The following is a 12,839-nucleotide window of genomic DNA, read 5'->3' as shown; positions in this document are numbered from 1 at the left end:
TTTTTTTTAAGGTTTATTTTTATTTTTGAGAGAGAGGAAGAGAGAGAGGCAGAGCATGAGTGGGGGAGTGGCAGAGAGAGAGAGAGGGAGACACAGAATCTGAAGCAGGCTCTAGGCTCTGAGCTCTGAGCACAGAGGCTGATGTGGGGCTCAAACTCACAAACTGTGAGATCATGACTTGAGCTGAAGTCGGATGCTTAACCCACTGAGCCATGCAGGCACCCCAGCAGCCAACTCTTGATTTCAGTTTAGGTCATGATCTCACAGTTCATGGGTTTGAGCCCCACATTGAGGTCTGCTCACAGTGCAGAGCCTGCTTTGGATCCTCTGTCTCCCTCTCTCTGCCCCTCTTCTACTTGTGCTCTCTCTGTTCTCTCTCAAAAATAAATGTTATAAAATTTTTTAAAGAGAACATAAATAAATGGAAAGGTGTCCATGTTCATGTTTAATATTATTGAAGTGGGCATATTCCCCAAATTGATTTACAGATTCAGTACAATCCCTGTAAAAATTCTAGCTGGATTTTTGAAGAAATTGACAAGCTAATCTTAAAATTTAGATGGAAATTCAAGGAACCTAAAATAGCCAAAATAGTATAGAAAAAGAACAAAGTTGGAGGACTCACATTTTCCAATTTCAAAACGTACTACAAAAATACAATAATCAAAATTGTGTGGCACTGGCATAAGAATAGATATATAAATCAAAGAAGTAGAATTGGGAGTCTAAGAAGAAACCCTCACACGTAACACTCAATTGATTTCAACAAGGGTGCCAAGAGAACTCATTGGAGGTTGAATGAGTGTCCCAACAAATGAATGTCCCAACACCATTTGTTGGGACAACTGGATATTCATAAGCAAAAAAATGAATCTGAATCCCTACCTCACGCCTTGGACAAAAATTAATTTCAAATATTTAAAAATATAAATTTGAGAGCTAAAACTATAAATCTGTTAGAATAAAATATAGATATAGATCTTTATGACCTTGGATTAGGTGATGGTTTCTTGGCTATAACAATTAAAAGCACAAGCAACCAAAGAAAAAGATAAAAAGATTAAAAAAAAAAGAAAAAGAAAAAGATAGAGGTGCCTGGCTGACTCAGTTGGTAGAGTATCTGACTCAATCTCAGGGTCATGAATTCAAGCCTCATGTGGAGCCTACTTAAAAAAAGATGCAAAAGGAAGAGTAAGTGAGACTTCATTAAAATTAAAAATTTTGTGCTTCAAAAGGGCACTATCAACAAAGTGAAAAGATAATTCACAGAATAGGAGAAAATATTTGCAACCATATGTCTGGTAAGAGTCTTATGTAGAGGCTACAACATGGATGAATCTTGAAAACATGTAAGTGAAAGAAATCAATCACAGAAGGGCACATATTGTATGATTCCATTTATATGTAATGTACACAATAAACAAATCTATATATAATGTGGGTTAATGATTGCCTAAGGCTAGGGAGTGATGGCTAAAGGGTAGTGTTTCTTTTGGGGGCAATAAAAAGGTTCTAATATTGATTGTGGTGATAGTTGTACAACTGTGAATATACTGAAAACCATTTAATTGTATGCTTTAAATAGGAGAATTGGATGGTAGATGAATTACATCTTTAAAAAATTAAAAAAAAATTTTTTTAGTGTTTATTTATTTTTGAGAGAGAGAGAGTGTGTGAGCCAGGGAGGGTCAGACAGAGAAGGAGACACAGAATCTGAAGCAGGCTCTGAGCTGTCAGCACAGAGCCCAATGCAGGGCTCGAACTCATGAACCATGAGATCATGACCTGAGCTGAAGTCAGATGCTCAACCAACTGAGCTACCCCAGCGCCCCTGAAAAAAATTTTTTTATGTTTATTTATTTTAGAGAGAGAGAGAGAGAGTGAGAGTGGGCATGAGTGGGGGAGGGGCAGAGAGAGAAGGGGACAAGTGGGCTGTGCACTGACAGCCCCACATGGGGCTCAATTCAGAAACTGTGAGATCATGACCTTAGCCAAAGTTGGAGGCTTAACTGACAGAGTCACCCAGGTGCCCTGTGAATTACATCTTAATAAAGGTATTATTTAAAAGTTTGGAATGTATTTTTTGATACCTCAAAAATAAAAAAAAATAAATAAAAGGGCAAGGATTTGGGGCAATTTTATTGTTAAAACTTTTTGTGTGTCATTGTTATTTAAAAAAAAAATTTTTTTTAATGTTTTATTTATTTTTGAGACAGAGAGAGACAGAGCATGAGTAGGGGAGGGGCAGAGCGAGAGGGGCACATGGAATCCGAAGCAGACTTCAGGCTCTGAGCTGTCAGCACAGAGCCTGATGTGGGGCTCGAACTCACAAACCACGAGATCATGACCTGAGCTGAAGTCGGACGCTTAACCGACTGAGCTACCCAGGCACCCCGTGTTATTGCTATTTTTAAAAGATGTTTTATTGGGGCGCCTGGGTGGCGCAGTCGGTTAAGTGTCTGACTTCAGCCAGGTCACCATCTCGTGGTCCGTGAGTGAGTTCGAGCCCCGCGTCGGGCTCTGGGCTGATGGCTCGGAGCCTGGAGCCTGTTTCCAATTCTGTGTCTCCCTCTCTCTCTGCCCCTCCCCCATTTATGCTCTGTCTCTCTCTGTCCCCAAAATAAATAAGAGTTGAAAAAAAAATTTTTAAAAGATGTTTTATTTTATTACAAATTTTTAAAAATGTTTATTTTATTTTTGAGAGACAGAAAAAGATAGAGCGCAAACAGGGGAAGGGCAGAGAGAGAAGGAGACACAGAATCTGAAGCAGGCCCCAGGCTCTGAGCTGTCAACACAGAGCCCAATGTGGGGCTCGAACTCAGGAACCACAAGATCATGACCTGAGCCCAAGTGGGATGCTTAAATGACTAAACCACTCAGGCGTCCTTATTATTATTATTATTATTATTATTATTATTATTATTATTATTTAGAGAGAAAGAGAGAGCAAGTGGGGGAGGGGGGCAGAAGGAACGATAGAATCTCAAGCAGGACACCTCAGGGGAGGCTGGATCCCACGACCCGGAGCCAAAATCAGGAGTCAGATGCTCAACGGACTGAGCCACCCAGATGCCCCAGGTGATTTGTATTGTTAAACTGAATTGTGGGAGTTCTTTATATTATGCAAATACCATTCCTTTGTTAGCCAATGTTTCATAACATTTTCTTCCAGCAAAAAAAGATAAAATATAAAAAAACCCATAAACCCAATACTAATACCCAGGTATTTATACATTCTTTTAATAAAACTTCAAAAAAATAGCTCCGCTTAGATGGGAAGGTTGTTCACAAGATCTCAGTTCTGATACATTGCATGATTGCTAATTTTAAGCAACTTTTCCCTACTACTTTTGGGTCAGGGTCAATATCTTATTTTTTTCTTTTCTTATACCTTGTAAGGTGTCTTAAAGCCAATATTTATTGAGTGATTTTTTTTTCTGAGTTGAAATCCAGTAGTATTTTTGTTTCCTGAAGAATAGGTGTGGAAAATTTTGTCCTTAGTTACAATTTCATTACAGAGAGATGATATTAGCTCTCAGTCATTGTTAATTCGCTGTGGTTTGTTTGCTATTGAATGGTCTTCAATCAGGAGTGACAGGTGCCATACATTCAAAGAAGATTATTTCAGAGGGAACCCCTTCCTTTTTGGAACTCCTTAAAACTACCTTTCTATCACTCTCTTGGGGCACTTCTAAAAAAGATTTAATTTAATTTTTTAATTTTTAAAAAATTTTATGTTTATTTATTTTGAGAAAGAGAGCACAAGCATGAGCTGGGGAGGAACAGAAAGAGGAGAGAATCCCAAGCAGGCTCCACACTGTCAGTGCAGAGCCTGATGCAGGGCTCAGTGCCATGAACCTGAAGATCATGATCTGAGCTGATATCAAGAGCTGGACGCTTGGGGTGCCTGGGTGGCTCAGATAGTTGAATATCTAACTTTGGCTCAGGTCATGATCTCACGGTTCCTGAGTTTGAGCCCCATGTGCTTTGTGCTGATAGCTCAGATCCTGTAGCCTGCTTTGGATTCTGTGTCTCCCTCTCTCTCTGCCCTCCCCACCCCCCCCCCCCCCCCCCACATGCTCTGTTTCTCTCTCTCTCTCTCTCTCTCTCGCTTTCAAAAATAAATAAATAACTATTAAATATAAAAAAGAGGTGGACACTTAACCATCTGAGCCACCCAGGTACCCCAAGATTTTATTTATTTTTAAGTAACCTCTATACCCAATGTGGGGCTTGAAGTCATAACTCTGAGATCAAGAGTCATCTGCTCCATCAACTGAGCTAGCCAGGCTCCCCTCTCTTGGGCACTTTGAAACACTAGTTACGTAGAATCTGTGTGGACTCTGGTTTGTCCCTACACTATAGGCACTTTGAGGGCAAGGGTATGTCCCACTTACACTCCCCCCCCCCACACCCCCAGAATGATCATCAGGGTGCCTTGCACATAGCAGAAGCAATAAACAGTTGTTGAATTCTACATAAAGTAAAAACAAAAAGTCAAAACCCAAACACACAATATACCAAACAGACAAAAGAAAGATTAATGGGTCTTTAGTGTACACAGTTTCCTTATTTAGTAAGTGAGCTGTTCACATTTCAGACATGACTGAGACGTGAAGGCTCACTTGAAATGCCTTGCAGTTACAATGTTCTGGAACAGAGACCAGCTTCTAACACGTCAACTGTGTACCGTTGTTCTGATCAATAGAGAATGTGAAGTTATAATTTTTTGAAATTTTGCATCCCCAGGCTATACTGCCCCAAAAGGTTACACTGGAGGTCCTTGAACCTGAACTAGAGGCAAAGGCAAAAACCACAGCATTATCCACTTTCAAGGAAAGTCAAAGATGGTGTAAGGAACCTGAGCCTAAATTACCTGGGTACCCATTCTCTCGTGGAAGCTGAACAAGGTTATCTAGTCATGGTCATCATAGGGTCTCTGCCATTCATTCCAGTCCATTTAACAGGTATTTTTTTTTAACACCATATGTTTTGTGTGGCTCTGTGATAAAAACTGCCCTTAGAAAAGGAAGACGAGAACTGTTTGAAACCACTAGAGGACAGTGTAATACAACAGAATCCTCCGTGAATTTGTACAGTACTTGCTGCAAAAAGCCAGACTGGGGCAAGAAGAGCGAAGCAGGAATGACTGGGGAATGATTAGAGAAGGAAGCAGGTTTCTAGCCTGATCTATTGTCAATAAAAAATTGTGTATATTTGGGGCGCCTGGATGGCTCAGTCGGCTAAGCCTTTCACCTCGGCTCAGGTCATGATCTCACGGTTTGTGAGTTCGAGCCCTGAGTTGGGCTCTGTATTGACAGCTCAGAGCCTGGAGCCTGCTTTGGATTCTGTGTCTCCTTCTCTCTGCCCCTCCCCCACTCGTGCTCTGTTTCTCTTTCTATCTCAAAAATAAATGAATGTTGAAAAAAAATTGTGCATACTGTTCTGCCTAGCACCCATTTCACAGGCTGGTTATATATGCTGTTTCCTAAAACTAGTTTATGTTTGGCTTTTTCCTGCATCTAGCAGATCTGCTGAATACCTGCTCCTTTTTAGAGGTGCTTACTTTATTCCTTTGCATGCAGCTGGATTTTGGGAGCTCACAGCCTACTTTGTTTTCATCATAATATACTTTGATTTACTCAGAGTTAAAACTTATGAACACTTCATAACTAATTATTAAAAAAATTTTTTTTCTAAAGTTTATTTATTTATTTTGAGAGAAAGAGACAGAGAGAAAGCACAAACAGGGGAGAAGCAGAGAGAGGGAGAGACAGAATCCCAAGCAGGCTCTGCACTGCCAGCGCAGAAGCCCAACACAGGGCTCGATCCCACAGACTGTGAGATCATGACCTGAGCCAAAACTGAAAGTCAGAAGCTCAAATGACTGAGCCATCCAGGGACCCCCAGAAAAGTTTCTTTAAATTGATGTACATCAAACTGAATCTTAGTTTCTCGTGGAAACAAAAGTAGTGAAGGGAGGTGTCACCCTTGCTTTGGGGCTTGATTTCTTTTTATTTATTTTTCTTAATGTTTCTTAAAAATTATTTATTTTGAGAGAGAGACAGAGAGCATGAGAGGAGGAGGGACAGAGAGAGAGAGACCCAGAATCCAAAGCAGGCTTCAGGCTCTGAGCTGTCAGCACAGAGCTTAAAGTGGGGCTCAAACCCACGAACCTCAGATCACGACCTGAATTGAAGTTGGACACTCAACCGACTGAACCACCCAGGTGCCCCTTTCTTTTTAAAGAAGTTATCCCAAAACACTATATTTGTAAAGTATTAAGCTTTCCAAATTGTTTACATTGACCAAGCAGGTCACAATAAAATACTATATATAATTACACTTCATATGCTATAATCGTACAGAAGCCTAGTCAAAGTTGTTATTGAAAGGGAGAAGAATATACCACCCCAAAATGTGCCATTTTGGCATGTGGATTATTTTGAGCTGAAGGTGATCAAGACCCAACAGACTCAGGGAAAGCTTTTTACCCCTCCCTTATCTGCCTAAAAGAATTTAGAGAGGGAGCTTGTACCAGGAAGAAAGCTATAGCCAGAGATAACTTTTTACAAGGAAAAGACTAATATGCATGGCCTGGCAAACTTTTGTTTACCACACATTTGCCCTTCTGTATTCCTGTTACTTGTCTTCCTTCCCTTTGAAGTCTCAAGCCCTTACCCCCTTTTCCTTAGCTCATGTTGGTTTGTAAGCCTCAACTGCATGACTGCCTTTCAGTCTTGTGTCATTGTGGGGCTCCAAGATACATGTAATTAAATTTGTTTTTCTCCTGTGAATCTCTTTTATGTCTATTTAACTATTAGGCCAGACAAAGAACCTAGAAAGGAAGAAGGGAAATTTTTTCTCCTCAACATTACCTTCATAATTCTGGTCTTAGTTTTATTAGAAACATGGGAAGATGAACTTCATAACAGACATAAATTGGGGAAATCTTCAGAGTCTTTTTTGAGTAGACTTTTGGAGAGACCTAGCACCCCTCGATGTGCTCTAATGAGAAACTAATTCTGGAGCATCTGTTACGTTGTTTTTGCTTAATGTATGTGTTAAAGCTCGTTGCAAATTTTCTTGAAGTGAGTATAGGCTCAAGTCGTTTTTTTTTTCCCCTTAGAAACAAAAACTTTTATTCTTTCTTGAGAAGCTCTTTCATCAGCTCTGGAAGCTTCTCCTTCATTCTGGTGTTATGCTGATGTTGGGGAGCAAGCGTCCTTGTCGTCTTCAAGGTCCTTCTGGTTGGACTAAGAATCAAATTGACACAAGACAAGAGGAAATCAAATTTGATAGGGTATGTACAGGGAATCCACACAGACAAGGAAATTCCAAAGATAGTCAGGCAGAATGAGGTATATATGTCATCCTGACCTAAGGAGAAAGAAGTAGGGGTCTGGGATTTCAGGGGAAAGGAATGCACTTCACAGGGCAATAAGAAGAGCAAATATTTGGTAATCAGAGGTTTGCCTTGTCAGACAGATGGGTCACTCAGAAGAAATTTACCTCTGTTAATAACCCTTATTCTGGAAATAATTTAGATTCTACTATGTGGTTAAGGGAGAGGCAGAAGTTTCTCTTGAACCTGTAGGATCTCAGTTGTCTTCAGCTGAGAGTAATCTTCATGTCAGAGTGACCCATCTTGGGGCATCCTGCCTTGGTCCCTACACCAGCCACATCTGTAACAAGATGCATGAAATACAGACCGAGACCCTGGTTTGTTTCATCCTTACGGTCACTCAACACACACTTCCATCACAGCAGTAGTGAATTTGGCTTGCGTGGACGCTTGAATGCTGAATTTGAATCTGAAATGCACAAAGTTTAAATTCTTTCATTTTTTGTAAAGCTCTGCAATTTGCCCGATAGCAGTAGATTACAAGGATCACTAGAGCACTCTCCTGTTTTATAAGCTACTTAAGGACTTAAGTATGTGCTATAAATAAGATAAGAAACTAAATAAACCTAGCAGGATCTGTAGGTCACATGCATAGCATTCCTTTGAAAGTTTTCCATTTTGTGATATGGTGGTAGAATGCGTGTTCACGTACACTGATAATCTTGGAAATGCTGAGAAACCATAGGGATAATTAAGTTGGAGGACTACCTAGCCAGGTGCCATGGTTCTTTCTGTGGGACAATTCAAAGGTGTTTCTGTAAGTGCTTCTTAATTGCTCCAAATATAAAATAAATTATTTCTGTCCTCTCCAGAGAAGGACAGAAAGACTAAGTCTAGAAAGTTGGCCTAAGAATTAAAACAGATGGGAAATATTGTGAGCTACGACAGCATATTCTTCAGATCACGTTATTAAAGAGGGCACTGTCGAAAAAACCACAAATAATACGAACAGACTCAATCAGATATTGGAGGCCTGTGCCTATAACTGACCAAGGCTGTTAGGACACATACTTGAAATAGGGTGTAAGAGTGCCATTTCCTTCCTTCCTTCCTTCCTTCCTTCCTTCCTTCCTTCCTTCCTTCCTTCCTTCTTTCCTTCCTTCCTTCGTAATCTCTACACCCAAACGTGGGGCTCGAACTTACAACCTCGGGATCAAGAGTCTTATGCTCTACTGACTGAGCCAGCCAGGTGCCCCAAGGGTACCATTTCTATTGAAAATCTAATCACTGAAAGAATGAATGTGGGATTTTTTTTACTGCTCAACTCATAATTTTTTGTCAGGTACACTAAACCCAGCATAAAAAAAGGCAGTCTGGAGTTTTAGGGTTTATTAATGGCATTTAGAAAAAAATATATATAGTTTGAAAAGCCCAGAGGCAAGGTATGCCAAAAATGAGCATATCTGACAGTTTTATAGATTCCTAATGTTAGAAGTTTTCATGGAATTGTGACCTGAATGTAGGAGCAGAATTATCTGAATCTATGGAATTCATGGAGATGTTCCTTGATGAGAAGCAGATATTCCTCATGGACCTTGTAAGTTTGAAACAGAAAAGAGAAATAAAGAAACCAAAATTTATAGCTTTGATGAATAGCAAAATTTGTCAGGAAGAGCTAGATATTAATTAAGTGATTAATTTGTAAGAAGCAAAGCATAAATCTCCTTTAGCTGTGGAAAGGGAAGGAAAGGAAAGCCAGAGACAATCATATTTGAGACCCTGGTCTGAACTTGTGCTGGAAAAAGAAGTTTTTTCTTCCGTTCTTATTTATTATTATTACTATTTAAATCAAGGAGGATAAAGCTTGTAGGACGCCACACTCCCAGGAGCTTGGAAGTAAAAGGTGCGCATGATGAGGCAGGACACTTTTGAGACGTGAAGGAGCAGATGCTTTGCATTATCATTTCTTTTACTATCCAAGAGTGACAAATAGATTGAAAAGAAATGTCACAGCTGAGATATGAAATAAGGCAGATGGCCAGAGCTGAGAAGGATGACAAATTAATGCACACAAGGGCTCATGGGTCACTGGAACTATTGTACCTAGGTGTTCTAGGCTTCTGATTTTTGGGTTCAGGCTTCTGATTTTTTAAAACTCAGAAACATTCTAGTTATTAGATATTACCATACATACTCTACTGTAGCCTGCAAGAATCAGGTAGATGTAGTTTGCTGCTTTATCTTATACCACAGTGCCACCTATAGGAAACTTCTAGGAACTACATGCAGAAGTTCTTAAAATCTATTGGAGACCTGTCTAAAGAATGATTAGAATCACAGGATTTTAGAGAGGATGGGACTTCAAAGGATCCAGCTTTCTACTGAAAGCTTGAATCAATTAAAAACATTTTTTAACGTTTCTTTTTGTATTTTTTGAGACAGAGAGAGAGCACGAATGGGGGAGGGGCAGAAAGCGTGGGCCAGAATCTGAAGCAGGCTCCAGGCTCTGAACCATCAGCATAGAGCCTGAGGCCAAGCTCCAACTCAAGAACCACGAGGTCATGACCTGAGCTGAAGTTGGTCGCTTAACCGACTGAGCCACCCACTCACTTGTATAAATTATTTGATTAGTGGTTTTCTAACTTCAGTGAATGGAAACACACTCTCACCAAGCACTTCGTTCTATTCATATTTTCACATAATGCTACTTAAAAAAATTTTTTTTTAACGTTTTTTATTTATTATTGAGAGACAGAGAGACACAGAGCGTGAGCAGGGGAGGAGCAGAGAGAGGGGGAGACACAGAATCCGAAGCAGGCTCCAGACTCTGAGCTGTCAGCACAGAGCCCGATGCGGGGCTCGAACTCCCCAACCATGAGATCGTGACCTGAGCCGAAGTCGGTTGCTTAACCAACTGAGCCACCCAGGCCCCCCACATAATGCTACTTTTGACTCTGTGCTTCCCCACTCCCTTCTGCAGTACCTGGGCCTCCTAGTCCCAGGCCTTTTCAAGGTTGTTTGACATGAATTTGCTTCATTCTCAGTGTACCCCTCTTTGCAGGCACTTCATTGGTGGGTTCTGCCAATTCAGTTCCTTTGCTTTCCATGTTTCAAATTACTGCCTATATCTCCTGTCCTCTTTTTCTCCTCACTCCTTCTTTTTGTGCTTGTGGATTTATGCTTTTATTAAAAAACATTCATTTACTGTTGTTTTGGTAGGTTTTTTAAAAAAATATTTATTTATTTTTGAGACAGAGCATGAATGGGGGAGGGACAGAGAGAGGGAGACACAGAATCTGAAGCAGGCTCCAGGCTCCGAGCTGTCAGCACAGAGCCTGAGGCAGGGCTCAAACTCACGGACTGTGAGATCATGACCCGAGCTGGAGTCGGAGGCTTAACCAACTGAGCCACCCAGGCGCCCCTGTTTTGGTAGGTTTTTAAAAAAGAGTTTATTTAATTTTATTTTTTAAAGTGTATTTACTTATTTTGAGAGAAAGAGAGCACAAGCCAGGGGGGCGGGCAGGGAAAGAGAGAGAGAGAAAGAGAGAGAGAGAGAATCCCAAGCAGGCTGTGGCTGTTTCCTGACTCAGGGCTGCATCTCAGGGACCTGGAAATCATGACTTGAGCTGAAATCAAGAGTTGGACACTTAACTGACTGAGCCACCTAGGCACCCCAAAGATTTTATTTCATTTTTTAAATGTTTATTTATTAAGTTTGAGAGAGAAGGAGGGAGAGAGATAGAGATAGAGAGAGAGAACAGGTGGGAGAGGGGCAGGGAGAGGGAGAGTGAGAATCCCAAGCAGGCTCCTCACTGTCAGTGCAGATCCCGAGGCGGGGCTCAATCTCCCAACTGTGAGCTCATGACCTGAGACAAAATCTGGAGTTGGATGCTTACCTGACTGAACCACCCAGGCGCCTCCCAAAGATTTTAAGTAATCTCTACACCCAACGTGGGGCTCGAACTTACAACCCCGACATCAAGAGTCACATGCTCTACTGACTGAGCCAGCCAGCCACCCCTGTTTTGGTAGGTTTTGGGAAAAAGAAGAAATAAAAGCAAGAGGTAAAACCCATCATGTTTGATTCTGACTCTTATGCATTAAAAAAATGTAAGTGTAGTGTTTTACGTTTATTTCAAAGTTTTCATTGTTAAATCTAGCTTGTTTTTATGGCCATTGAATCTTCACTCTGCCATTCAATATACTGGCTACCTCTCCCAGTCATCAAGGCAGAGGAAAAGGAAGCTGGCTATACACTCAGCTACCTACTCAGTGAACAGGACGAGGCTGAAGACAGAGTCTAGGGACTCTGGGTTGCCATGGATTTATAATTATCATCTCTCTTTGTGGTTATCTGGACCACAGTCCTCCATATTGTTCACAGGTGGATGTCTCTGTCAAACACTGAGCTAAAATGCCGAAGCACAGCCTTGACAGCTTTCTCTGATTTACCAGTCTGGCAGAGTTTAAAAAAAAAAAAAAAAAAAAAAAAAGGAAGGGAAGTGCTGTTAATTCATTAAATTCTGACTTGTCCTTCCTGACTCCTGGGCATGTTTAAGTGCTTCCGGTCCTCCTCTCTGTGTTCAAAGTGATGTTCAATAGCCTGTCTGAGAATTGCATTGTCCATCGTTGCCCCATTTTCTAAGATGCTTCAGAGATAACGAACAGCAGCTCATTTTATCACCACGTTCTTCTAGTAGTAGACTGGGATGTAGTTTGTTGGGGCTGGGAGGTTTGCACTGATGTCGTGAACCCAGTTGCTCTCTTATAGTCTGTCCATCAGTTTGGGTTTTTAGGTCTCTCATCTGAATGCTTGTTGTTACTATTTTCTGTCCAATAATCCTTCTCCTTGTTAGAGATGAAAGGTGGAAAATAGATCAGGCGTTCCACAAATTATGTATCTGGCCCTGCGGTTAAGCTTTTTGCTCCTATATAATTTCAAATTGTCATCATTAACATTTAAAAGTTTATAGTAGAGGCACCTGGCTGGCTCAGTTGGTAGAGCGTGTGACTCTCGCTCACAATCTCAGGGTTGTGAGTTTGAGCCCCACAGTGTGTGCAGAGATTACTTAAAAATAAAAAATATATATGGAGTGCCTGGGTGGCTCAGTCAGTTAAGCATCTGACTCACCTCAAGTCATGATCTTGTGGTTCGTGGGTTCAAGCCCACGTTGGGCTCTGTGCTGACAGCTCAGAGCCTGGAGCATGCTTCGGATTCTGTGTCTCCCTCTCTCTCTGCCCCTCCCCTACTCGTGCTCTGTCTCTTTTTCACTCCCAAAAATAAGCATTCAGAAATTAAAAAAATACGTAAAACGTTTATAGTAGACCACTAGAATTTTCAGGGAATTGTGAGTTAGTCAACATTTTTGGTATTTAGCAAATTGATTTAAAATTGGGGGGCACCTGGATGGCTCAGTTGGTTAAGTGTCTGACTTTGGCTCAGGTCATGATCTCATGGTTTGTGCGTTTGAGCTGACAGCTCAGAGCCTGGAGC

Source organism: Prionailurus bengalensis, chromosome A1 (genome assembly GCF_016509475.1).
Source record: "Prionailurus bengalensis isolate Pbe53 chromosome A1, Fcat_Pben_1.1_paternal_pri, whole genome shotgun sequence".
Lineage (NCBI taxonomy): Eukaryota > Metazoa > Chordata > Mammalia > Carnivora > Felidae > Prionailurus > Prionailurus bengalensis.
The sequence above is the reverse complement of the archived record's forward strand: the minus strand, read 5'-3'. Positions refer to the sequence as shown.